A 12,305-nucleotide genomic window follows, 5' to 3' on the forward strand; every position below is an offset into this window, starting at 1 on the left:
ATAGCACTGCTAGGAATTTATCCAAGGGATACAGGAGTACTGATGTATAGGGGCACTTGTACCCCAATGTTCATAGCAGCACTCTCAACAATAGCCAAATTATGGAAAGAGCCTAAATGTCCATCTACTGATGAATGGATAAAGAAATTGTGGTTTATATACACAATGGAATACTACGTGCCAATGAGAAAAAATGAAATATGGCCTTTTGTAGCAACGTGGATGGAACTGGAGAGTGTGATGCTAAGTGAAATAAGCCATACAGAGAAAGACAGATACCATATGGTTGCACTCTTATGTGGATCCTGAGAAACTTAACAGGAACCCATGGGGGAGGGGAAGGAAAAAAAAAAAAAAAGAGGTTAGAGTGGGAGAGAGCCAAAGCATAAGAGACTGTTAAAAACTGAGAACAAACTGAGGGTTGATGGGGGATGGGAAGGAGGAGAGGGTGGGTGTTGGGTATTGAGGAGGGCACCTTTTGGGATGAGCACTGGGTGTTGTATGGAAACCAATTTGACAATAAATTTCATATATAAAAAAATAAATAAATAAATAAAATTTAAAAAAAATAAAAATAAAAGATCTCACAAAGGAGACAATAGAGAGACGTGTTATGTCACACAGCCCATAGCACCCCCTTTAAAATCTTCATTAAAAACTGTTGGTGCCCAACCTCTGCACCCAGTATGCACTCCCAAAACCATCACTGGGGTCCTTTAGTTTATTGGATCTACCCTCCTACAGAGGTAGCTAAACACCATCTTTTATTTTGTCACATAATCTAGGGGATCCCATTTAAAATCCTCACCTCTGTTAGTTTAGTTTTCTAAACAGATTAAGTACTCCGACAAACAGGGATCATGGTGAATGAAACTGTCTAATTACACTAATAAAGGCAACCAAGTAATAATCAAAAGTAGAGGGAAATTAGGCATGGTTGTACAAGCACCAACAAGAGATAATCCAATTTGAAGAGTCAGAATAGTGATTACAGTCAGCTGCAACACATTGATTCCATGAACAATAAAGCCCCCGTGAGCAATTGTGGGCACCCAAGGAGCTGGACCAAGGGCCTGAGGAAAGGAGCTCCTAGATATCAGCAGGGAGTCAAGGCCTAAGCTGAAAAGAATTTGGAGCAAATCTCCAGTTTCAGAAGGGAAATAAAGGCAGAAGTCCAATCATAAAGCCCAGTCCAACCTGGGCTGCTCAGTTGGTTAAGCATCCATCTTCAGCTCAAGTCAGGATCTCGTGGTTCATGGGTTCAACCCCCCCTTGGGGCTCTGTGCTGACAGCTCAGAGCCTGGAGCCTGCTTCGGATTCTGTGTCTCCCTCTCTCTCTGCGCCTGCCCCCACTTGCGCGCGCACTCTCTCTCTCTCAAAAATAAACATTAAGGGGCGCCTGGGTGGCTCAGTCAGTTAAGCGTCTGACTTCAGCTCAGGTCACGATCTCATGGTTCATGAGTTCGAGCCCCACGTCGGGCGCTGTGCTGACAGCTTGGAGCCTGCTTCGGATTCTGTGTCTCCCTCTCTCTCTGCCCCTCCCCTGCTCGCATTCTACCTCTCTCAAAAATAAACAAACATTTTAAAAATAAATAATAAATAAATGAATAAATAAACATTAATTTTTTTTTTTTAAGGATTGGAGAAATAGGAAATGGTGTGACTGAAAGGTAATATGGATATCCAGGAGTCAAACTCTCATTTCTGAGAGGCTTCCGGCTTCTACTCAAAAGTGGGCAGTTCTAAATCAAGTTGGAAAACATCAATATAACTCTACCTGGGAAGACCTGGCCATTAAGAAGGACAAAGGATGGGGACTGCTGAGCTGTATGGCCTGGGGCCAGGCACTGCAGTTTGATGCGGACCCTCAGTAACTCAGTATAAGCCATGAAGTTAAAAAGTTATCATTCACATTGTTCTGGAAAACAGACACTCCCCAAGCTTGTCATTCTGAGTGACTATTTCTGAGAATCACTCCAATCATGGATCCATGAATTATAAAAATAATACAAAATAATAAGACAATTTCTTGGATTTTTTTTCCTACCTCAACTTTCAATGTCTTTGGTCTACGATGTTCTATTATGTTCTGAATCGACCCATTTCTCCTGTCAGGCAGCTAAGCATGAATTAAACTCTCCAGATGTTTGCTTAATTTTTTTAATAAAATATTTCTTCTTCATCATTTCCTCGTAATTTTATTTTTTCTTTGCAAAACAAGACTCAAGATATATAATGAAATAATTATATATTCAATTTCAGAATATTTTGAAAAGTAGTTTTTTGCAAACAACCTAAACTCTCAAAATTAGACGAATAGGTTGGAAGGGTACATTTCAATATAAAGGAATAGCACACAATCATTAAAAGCAATCATAAGCAGACACTCAAGGGGAAAGCTACTGACCAACTGTTAAGCGAAGAAAAGTAAAAATCTAAACTCTCCTCAGGACACTCCAGAGGATCAAACACAAAAGCTGACGTTGGAAGAAACAGCTTAGGCTCCAAACGAAGTTCAAGACTGTGCTCGTCGATTCCAGTAGGAAACTGGTAATTCATGCAGAAGCAGATTGTAATGATGCTAAACCGAGGGGACAGAGCATAGCATAGGACTGGGCCAACGGTATTGATATGGGCAAGACGACCCAAGATGCAGGGTTCCATGTGCCGGCTACTACTACTGGAAGTGGGTCTCACGGTCTGCTTGGCTGGGCAACTGAAGCTTGGACTCAGCAGTAGCCTACATGCGCTGCGGTTGGGATTCCAGAACTTTTCTGGCATAACATAGAGGAAGGAATCCAAGGGGTTATGGAGATGGGAACCTTCGAGTAGATTTGTCATACACAAGCTGCACATCTATTCGCACCCCTTCGATGTTCCCGAGGACTCAGGGGACACCTCCCCTCTAAGGTATCAAGAACCGCAGTGGTGAGCAAACCACCCATACCCTCGCAAACCTCAGTGGTAGCTGTCTCCTGGATGCCAAAGTGACATCTCCTGAGATGGGCTCTTTGGCTTCAGGGGAATGATGGGATCCCGGAGCAGCAGAGCATGATGGCAGCACCTAGCTGTCAGAGACAAGGCGGCACAATTAGTGAGGACAGCAAGTCTGACATGGTAAATCAGAACTTTTGATCTGCATGGTCTCTGATCTAATGTGGTTCACTGATCACAGTATTTCTAGGAAGAGAATAGAACAGACAGCCTACTAACGTCCCTCTTGTTCTACATTAAAGGAAAACTCCACATTTGGTGGTCAGAAATCTAACTGGAGTCACAACAATGGAAAAACTACTCCTACCCTCAGCCTAATTCACAGACCCTTGATTGAAAGAGGGACTGGGTCATCTTAAGGAAAGACCCTGCAACAAGGTCACAAGTACGTACTCCTCCAAGGTCTCTCCCAAAGGACGTGAGAGCCTAGTAAATGGTGAGTGTGCACTGTGGGGAAGGAGAATGTCCAGGCTTTGTCGGGATTAGAAGATGCTAGCTCAAGGGGCACCTGGGTGGCTCAGTCGGTTAAGCGTCTGACTTCGGCTCAGGTCATGATCTTGCGGTTTGTGAGTTCGAGCCCCGCGTCGGGCTCTGTGCTGACAGCTGGGAGCCTGGAGCCTGCTTCGGGTTCTGTGCCTCCTTCTCTCTCTGCCCCTCCCCCAATTGTGCTCTGTCTATCAAAAATAAATAAAATGTAAAAAAAAAAAAAAGAGGAAGATGCTAGCTCAGAGTGGATGCTTATCTAAGAACCTAAAACATCTCTATGATCCACTAATCAAAGTGAGAGGTTATAATCATGAGCTGACAAGTGACCACGGTGGGCCCAGGAGGTCCAAGGATCATCCTTCTCATTATTTCTCCATTTCCTAATGCATAATTAAAACGGACACATTCAACAACTGGAAGAATCCCCACATTGGCTCTCGGAGTTCTCCAAACATCCCTTCTCTGCTAGGACAGTAGACCCAGAGCTATACAACATCCTGAGAAGAGTTTGCAGACATCGGGGCACCACTGAACTTGAAGGAAGGAAGGGTGAAACATACCACTCCCCTCACTCTATAGATCTGTTTGGCCCTTTGGGAGGTGGATAGATCTCAGAGGGGTCAATTATTGTCAATGTAAACAGGTGCTGTAAAGCTGCTGCTCCCGATGTGAAAACCTTCCTAGAGCAAATTGGAACAACTCATTGCATCTTGCATGTAGTACTTGAGGTGGCAGGTTCTTGGTTGTCTCTACCTCGGCTTCCAAGGACCCCTAGAAACAATCTGCTTTCACTGGCAGAGCCAACAGTGCACCTTCAAATTTTGCCGGAGGGTAGAAATATTAATGGCCTTGACATCCACAAATACCACACCAGTCTGCTATATCAATGACATCATGCATAATAGATGTGATGCCTAAGAAGTAACAGGTACCTTCGATGCCTTCGTAAGAAGATACGTGCAAGTTGGGTGTAGGGGTGTAGAGAGAGATGAGCTCTGTGGTAAGCGCAGCATGTCGGGATATCTTCTCCAAAGTGAAAACAGGTTGTGTCTTCCCCCTTTTGCCTCTGAAAAAGGCGTAATGCTTACCAGGTCCCTTTTTATTTTTATATTCTTTTTTAATATTTTTTAAGCTTATTTATTCTGAAAGAGACAAAGAGAGTTAGAGCTGGGGAAGGGCAGAGAGAGAGAGAGAGAGAGAGAGAGAATCCGAAGCAGGCTCTGCAGAGTCAGTGACCTGAGCTGAAATCAAGAACCAGATTTCAGTTTAACTGTTTAACTGACTGAGCTGAACAGGTGTCCCTGTTTTTTTACTTTTTTGAAGTAGGCTCCACGCCCAATGTGAGGCTCAAACTCACCGTCCTGGGATCGAAAGGTAGATGCTCTACCAACGGAGCCAAGCAGCTGCCCCATGTCCTTTCTTATTTTAAAGGGAACATGTCACATTGAATGTGCTATTCTTACCCATCACAGTTCCGGTTTTAAGCGGAGACCAGAGGCCAAGAGGGAGTCTGCAACAGGCCCAGACTCAGGACAGAGTGTTTGTCATTTGCGCCTTGTGACACGGCATATCCATGACACATGAGGTTTCTGTGGAAACTAACAATGTGGTGTGAAGTTTCTGACAAGCTTCAGAAGTGCAGAACCTTAAGGTTTGGGAGCAAAGCCTGGTCCTGTTCCACCGATCATTATTTTCCTTTTGGGAAATGGCTCCTGGCTTTCTGTTGGACTTGATAGGGATTGAATACCTCACCATGGGATAGCACGTGGTAATGGGACCCGAGCGTCCCATCATGAACCGGTATCATCTGATACGCTTAATCACAACTTGGGGATGCACAAGATCAGAGATGCACGTTTCCAAGCAGAAATGGTGCAATGCATGAGTACCTGGCATTGAACATCTGTCGCAGGCTTCCTGGACGTCTGCTCCTGTTCAGTCCCCTCGAACAAGCTCAGGAGGAGGAGTTGCTCAAGACTCACTGATGGAGGCGGGGGGGGGGGTGGGGGGTGGGGAAGGTTCTGCCTTTGTTTGGGATGGTTTAGCACAATACATGAAGTGGGAATGGACTGCTACCTGCTGCAACCCCACCAAGCGTGTCCCTGAAAGATGGTGGGAAGAACTCCAACGGGAACATTTGTTGTTCTCTTTGGAGAAGTAGCCAGAGCCACCGTCTATACTGACTCATGGGGAGTGGCTAATGGTTGGGCAGGTATCGAGGACTTGGAACAGGATTGGAAGATGGGTAACGAGGCTGTCTGGTGACAAAGAGGTATGTGGGTGGATCTCTGGGAATAAGCATGGGATGTGACGACATAGGTGTCCCATGTCTAACTACAGGGCCTCACTCCAGTGGAGGCTCTTCCTAATTAGGCAAGAGCGAGCCAGCCTGTTTCCCAGAAACCCAGTTCTTTCTCTCTCTGTGCGTGTGCAAGTCTCTGGCGTTGGGGAAGGGGCGGTCTTAGTCAGATCCGGCTGCCATATCAAAATACCGTAGATTGAGTGGCTTAAACGACAGACATTTCTTCCTCATGGTTCTGGAGGCTGGAAGTCCAAGACCAAAGTGCTGGCACAGTTGACAGGTGGTGACGGTCCTTTTCCAAGTTGCAGATGGTGACCTTCTTGCTGTAACCTCACAAGGTACAGAGAGAGATACCTCTCTGGCTTCTTTTTATAAGAGGACTTGTCCCATTGACAAGGGCTCCACCCTAGTGATTTAATCATATTCTTCCAAAGGCCCGACTCCAAATGACATCGCATTGGGGATTAGATTTTAACATATGAATTGCAGGGGAAGAGGGAGACAAACATTTAGCCCATAACTGGGGCTTTGCATAAACCCACTAACTTGGGTCGCTCTCCACCAAGGCTAATCTAGCTACCGCCAGTGCCTAACCTGTCAGGCGTCCATTCCTGTGAGAAGCGCATCCACTGGGCACAGACACAGTGTTCCAAGATGACTGCCACCGGGCCATACTGGAGTCCTCATACCTTGGAACCAATGGCAAAAAAGGAGACTCCTGAAGTAGCTTGAGTGATTGGTGCTGATTCCAAGTGACTGGGCTTACTTCCATACACTGGAGGGAAGGGGATATTTCTGGGACCCAGTGGTTCCAGTGGATGCTCCAAAATTTCCTTAGTACTACCCTGCTCAGCAATGATAGCTAATGAAACACTATGATGACTAAAAAAAGACAAGACCACCGAGGATTCAGACCCTTTAGGAATAAAGATTTGGGCCACCCTAACAGGTAAAGAACCCCAATCAGCTGAGGAAAAGGGGAACATGGAAGAGCCAATGAAAGCTCATGTATAAAAATCCATTTTTATATTAGAATATAAAAAAGATAGTGCAGAGAGTGCCTGAATATCTATGCTTTTCACCCAGTTCCTCCTAATGTCATCATCGTCCGTTACGGTGCTACATTTGCAAAACCAAGAAACCAACATTTGTACATTACGAGTCACTAAACCCAAATTTGGCTTTCCATCAATGTTTTTTTCTTCTATTCCAGGGTCCAGTCCATAATATGATTCCTAGATTCACTTGTTACATCTCCTTAGTGTCCTCTGGCCTGTGACAGCTTCTTAGCCCTTCCTTGTTTTCCATGGCCTCGACAATTTTGAGGAGTATGGATGGGTCAGGCATCTTGAAGAATGTCCCTCAAGTTAAGTTGTCTAACATTTCTCTCATGATTAGAGGGGGGTTACAGGATTTGGGAAAGAATACCACAGAGATGAAGCACTCTTGTTGTCACATCATATCAGGGGGTATATGACATTCGCATGGCATCCGGGGTCTTTCAGCCCTCATCCCTTCGTTAAGGTTGTGCTTGCCAGGTTCCGCACGGTCAGGTCGCCATTAACCCCTCTCCATACCGTATGTGTTAACAGTGAGTCACCAAGTCCAGTCCAACCTCAAGGAGCAGGGTGGGGAAGAATTGATCCTCCCCTCTTGGAAGGAGGACCCTATCTACAGACGTTATATGGAACTCTTCTATAAGGAACAGTGTGTCTGTTTGCTTGCTCTCTTGTTTGTTTGTTAATTAAATCATTTATTTATCGTAGTATGGACTCATTTACACTTTGGGTTAGAATCTAATGCTACTTTATATTCTATAGCTCAGATTGGCCCATTGTAGCCATAGGAAAGCCACTCAAGTTGATGCCTATGTCCCTTTGACATACTCCCCATCTTTTTGGTTTTTTGAGCGTCTCCTTACTTTCTGGCACTACAAGATGCCCCAGGCTCATCTTGTGTTTTCCCTGCCCTAGATAGAACTCTGATTCCTTTTTTTAGAGAATAGTATTTAGAAATCAAGATCTGGGCACTGGGTGCCCTCATTGCTACAGGGGTGTCATTGCTTCTAGGCCTTCTCATTGGACAAAGCTAGGTGATATGTACGTACATACTACCCCACGTGTATAGACACATCTGGAATTGTTTCTGGATCCACCCACCTGTATACAGAAGTTAGGTGAACCTGAGTTCCTACTGATGTCTCCAACTCAAGCCCAGTACTACAAAGTTCATTCTAGCCTTTCCTGTAACTTTGAGAAAAGGAAGTCTTAAATATTAACTATAGCCTTATAAACAAATAAAAGAAAATAAGTACTCCAGTGGCTTATGCATATTTTCACTTTCTTGGGCCTTGTGTAGTGCATCTCGACTAGTATTTCCCTCTCTCTCACTTTCATCTTTTTTATTTCATGTAAAAATTTATTGAGTTTACAGAATATTCCAGGGGGAAGTCTAACTGAATTGGGGAGGTAATTATATCACACAGAGATCGATGCCATGACTGACTCCTCTTGACGCTTCATGTCTCCAATTGGAGGCGGAGGGTGGGAGTCCTGGCATCTTTGCTTACCTGAACGACGGCCCCAGCCCCACACAGACCCCCTCCAAGCTCCTGTTTGCTGATGACCTCACCCTCTTCCCTCCCTTGCTCCCATCCTAGGTGTGGGAGATGCTACCTGCAACACCTTGTTTGTGTGTTACCTCAGTTTCCCCTGTGTGCTTAGTCAGTTCTCCGACTCCAGTGTAGCCAGTTCTCTATGTTAAATTTTCTCAGTTAAAACAGCCAGTTTAGTTTCTGTGTTCCACCTGGATCCTTGCAGATATTGACCAAGATATATAAGCATGCAACTAAGAAACCACAAGCAAGATGAAAATGGCTGTTCCGGCGTGGCGAGCCCAAGGGTGCTTCTGTATCTTCCTCCAAATATTTCTAAAGTCCTGGTATAATTTGGTTTCGTAACTCTGTGCCCTTTCACACTTTCAGGGGACAGTGTGTACCCTGTGTACCAGGACAAGCTCCTCCTATGTGTAATGATAGGTAGGAAGACCAATTTATGTAACTCACTGGTAATTTCCAGATGGGCGGGGATAGAAACCAAGTGCTAGGAGAGAAAGCAAATAGAATACTCATAGAGATGCTATCTAATAGAGGGGAAAAAAAAAAAAGGTTTCCTGGTCACAGAAAACAATCCCAGGGTCCAAAAAGAGCACAATATTTTATTACATTAAAAGTGCCACTCTCTTTTACTTGCCCTGACATTTGGAAATGGATGGGGTGCACAGTAAACCGCGGTACACCCAGGAGGAACGAGCTGTGCTTCCGGAAGCATTCTGCAAGGGAGACTGATGTCCTGGCCTGAAGCATCCTGGAAGCGGCATTGCAGGCGTTAGCGCCCTCTGTTGGGACGAATGGACGGCACCCTGGCTGTTCTTGGCTGAATCGTGTCCCCTCCAAAATGCAGCTGTTGAATCCCTAACCTCCAGCCCCTCAGGATGTGATCTACTTGTAGATCAGGTCTTTAGAGAGGTGATTAAGGTTAAATGAAGACCGTGAGGGTGGGGGCCCTCACGCGGTGTGACTGGTGTCCTAATAAAAAGAGTGCACACACAGGCGGAAGACCATGTGATGACATAGGGAGAACACAGCCATCTGTAAGCCAAGGAGGGAAACCTCGGAAGAAACCTTGCCCCTTCAGTATTGGCTATCTCTTCTCCAGAACTATGAGAAAATAAACGTCTTCCTTAAGCCACCCCATCTATCGCGTTCGTTAGGGCAGCCCTAGCAAACTCATACACTGAGTCTTCGATTACCATGACCACGGCCCCTCCTCCTTTGACCTTACGCCAGAAAAATGCACATTTCGTTACTAGACAGGGCTGTTCCTCAGATACCCTTTCTCGGTGAAACGAGGATACCAATGTTTACCCCATTGCTACAGACTCTACTGTTTTGGAATGTTTGCCCCACCACCCAAAGTTAGTCGTTGAAGCCGCCACCTCCAAGATGGCGGTATTTAGAGATGGGGCCACTGAAAAAGGCATTAAAGTTAAATGAGGTCATAAAGGTGGGGTCCTGATCCCAGAGGATCAGTGTCCTTCCGAGAAGAGACGCCAGACAGCACTCTCCCCCCCCCCCCCCCACCCCTCCACCGGCACACACACTAAGGAAAGGCCGTGTGAGGACAAAGCAAGAGGGCAGCCATCTAAAATCTAAGAAGAGAACTGTCACCAGAAACCAAAACTGAACCAGCCAGGCATTCATTTGGACTTCCAGCCTCCAGGACTGTGAGAAAATAAGTTTTTAAGCCACCCAGTCGGTGCTATTTTATTATGGCAGCCTTAGAACGGATACGCCCATAGAGATACATTAAGGGGGTAAACAAGAGGATAACCAGCTCCAAATTCAATAAATACTAGCAGCAACTATTAAAAATCTGAGGTTAGTGAGTAGAGAGGAAAGGTGACTTTACTTTTTAATGGCCAGAGTTACCCAGAATGGAAGTGGATCCTTTTGTAGGTATGTCCACCACTATGACTTTCAAACATAAGCCAGAATACTCTTGGAGGCTGTTGCTGCAGAGAAGATTCAAGCATCAAAAAGAGGCGGTGAGGTGCCTGGGTGGCTCAGTCGGTCGAGCGTCTGACTTCGGCTCAGGTCATGAACTTGCAGTTTGTGAGTTTGAGTCCCACGTCGGGCTCTGGGCTGACATCTTAGAGCCTGGAGCCTGCTTCGGGTTCTGTGTCTCCCTCTCTCTCTCTCTCTCTCTCTCTCTCTGTTCCTCCCCCCTTCGCACTCTCTCTCTCTCTCTCTCTCAAAAATAAATAAAAATTAAAAAAATTATTTTTAAATGGCGGGAGAACATGTCTTTTCAGCTCCCTTGGAACCCCAAGAGTTTTTGAAAGTATGCACTGGGATTTTCAAGTTTTTCTTTTTTTTTTTTAATTAAAAAAATTTTTTTTTACATTTATCCATTTTTGAGAGACAGAGAGAGACAGAGCACAAGTGGGGGAGGGGCAGAGAGTGAGGGAGACACAGAATCTGAAGCAGGCTCCAGGCTCCCAGGTATCAGCACAGAGCCCGATGCGGGGCTCGAACTCACAAACTGCGAGATCATGACCTGAGCCGAAGTCGGATGCACAACCAACCGAGCCACCCAGGCGCCCCTCAAGTTTTTCTAAGATGCCTTACTATCCATTTTCTCTGGTTAAAATACACTCAGTCCTATAAAGTGTTAGTCAATACCATAAAAAATTATCAGAAAAGGTGTCCTTGTTGAGCTACCCTCTTGTGTGTGTGTGTGTGTGTGTGTGTGTGTGTGTGTGATGCTTATCATATTGAAAATTCCCACTTTCGTGTTTCCCTAATATCAGTGTAGCACATTTCTCACAGACCACTTGCCCAGTGATGATAAAGTCACATACATGCACATACATGAAGAAAAAGCCCACGGGGCGCCTGGGTGGCTCAGCTGGCTAAGCGTCTGACTCTTGGTTTCCACTCAGGTCATGATCTCACAGTTCGTGAGTTCAAGCCCCACATCGGGCCCTAAGATGACAGTGCAGAGCCTGCTTGGGATTCTCTCTCTCCCTTTCTCTCTGCTCCTCCCCTGCTTTCTCTCTATCTCTCTAAATAAATACATAAATAAAAACTTTAAAAAAAGAAAAGAAAAGAAAACTCCAACAGAATAGTCCATCTGTGGCTTCCTCAACTATCTCCAACAGACCAGGGCAACCCTAACAGATCTCTCCCTTTTTGGCCTATCACAGGAAACTTCTTCCTTACCCAAGACCCTGCATGGGCTTTAAGGGTTGATATTATTAATTAGCAACTGAGAGGTCTTGGTCAGTGTTCCCTTAGCCCCAAACGTGTCCTGGCATTTTTCTCCTTCAGGGAAACCCCTGCCTGGCCTGCCCCGCGTGCTCCATCATCCTGGCCTGGTTTGTGCCTGCAGGACAGCTGACTTAGGCTATCATTTTGGAACCCACTCTCATAGGACACAAGAACCACCACCATGAGTTAGACTTACATGTCCTTCTCTGCCCAGTTTCCTCTCCTTGAGGAAAGCCACAAACGGAACTCCTTCGGTTTTAGTGCCCCTCGTATCTGCACACCATTTGGAAGTAACAATTCCTTTGTGTGTGCTTTGAACACCGTTGAATTTTGTCAAAGATGGACAGCTGTGTGAGGCTGGCCACTGACATCAGCAGATAATAGCTGGGACTCAATCTGTTGGAACCAGGAGCACGGGGATTATGCTGGACGCGCCCTCTCGTGGACAAAGACAATATTGCCTTGGTCTCTGGAAAACTGAAAAATTATATAAAACTCTACTAACTCTATTTGGTAGCTTTAATAAAGTCAAGCATATTATCTTGTCTTCCAAAACTGATTAGTAAGTTTAATTTTATTGCAGTAGCATAGTGGCTAGAAGCTTGGGATTTAAAGACAAGAGAGCCTGGCTTTGACTCGCAGCAAAGCCACTGTCTAAACTTTGGTGAATTACTTTAGCTCTTTATGTTTCAG

The 12,305-nt window shown here is 45.3% G+C and overlaps 1 long non-coding RNA gene across 1 annotated transcript; it reads right to left on the reverse strand.

Annotated features, from left to right (window-relative positions):
• Positions 1-665: 665 nt before the first annotated feature.
• On the reverse strand, positions 666-11,084 carry LOC128314371 (uncharacterized). Its single transcript, XR_008295932.1, has 3 exons — positions 8,588-11,084; positions 2,958-3,068; positions 666-2,774 (listed from the first exon to the last, which is right to left on the reverse strand). It is a non-coding gene; the product is annotated as an uncharacterized LOC128314371 (long non-coding RNA).
• Positions 11,085-12,305: the final 1,221 nt, after the last annotated feature.

The sequence above is a fragment of the Acinonyx jubatus genome, chromosome B1 (genome assembly GCF_027475565.1).
Source record: "Acinonyx jubatus isolate Ajub_Pintada_27869175 chromosome B1, VMU_Ajub_asm_v1.0, whole genome shotgun sequence".
NCBI classification, from domain to species: domain Eukaryota; kingdom Metazoa; phylum Chordata; class Mammalia; order Carnivora; family Felidae; genus Acinonyx; species Acinonyx jubatus.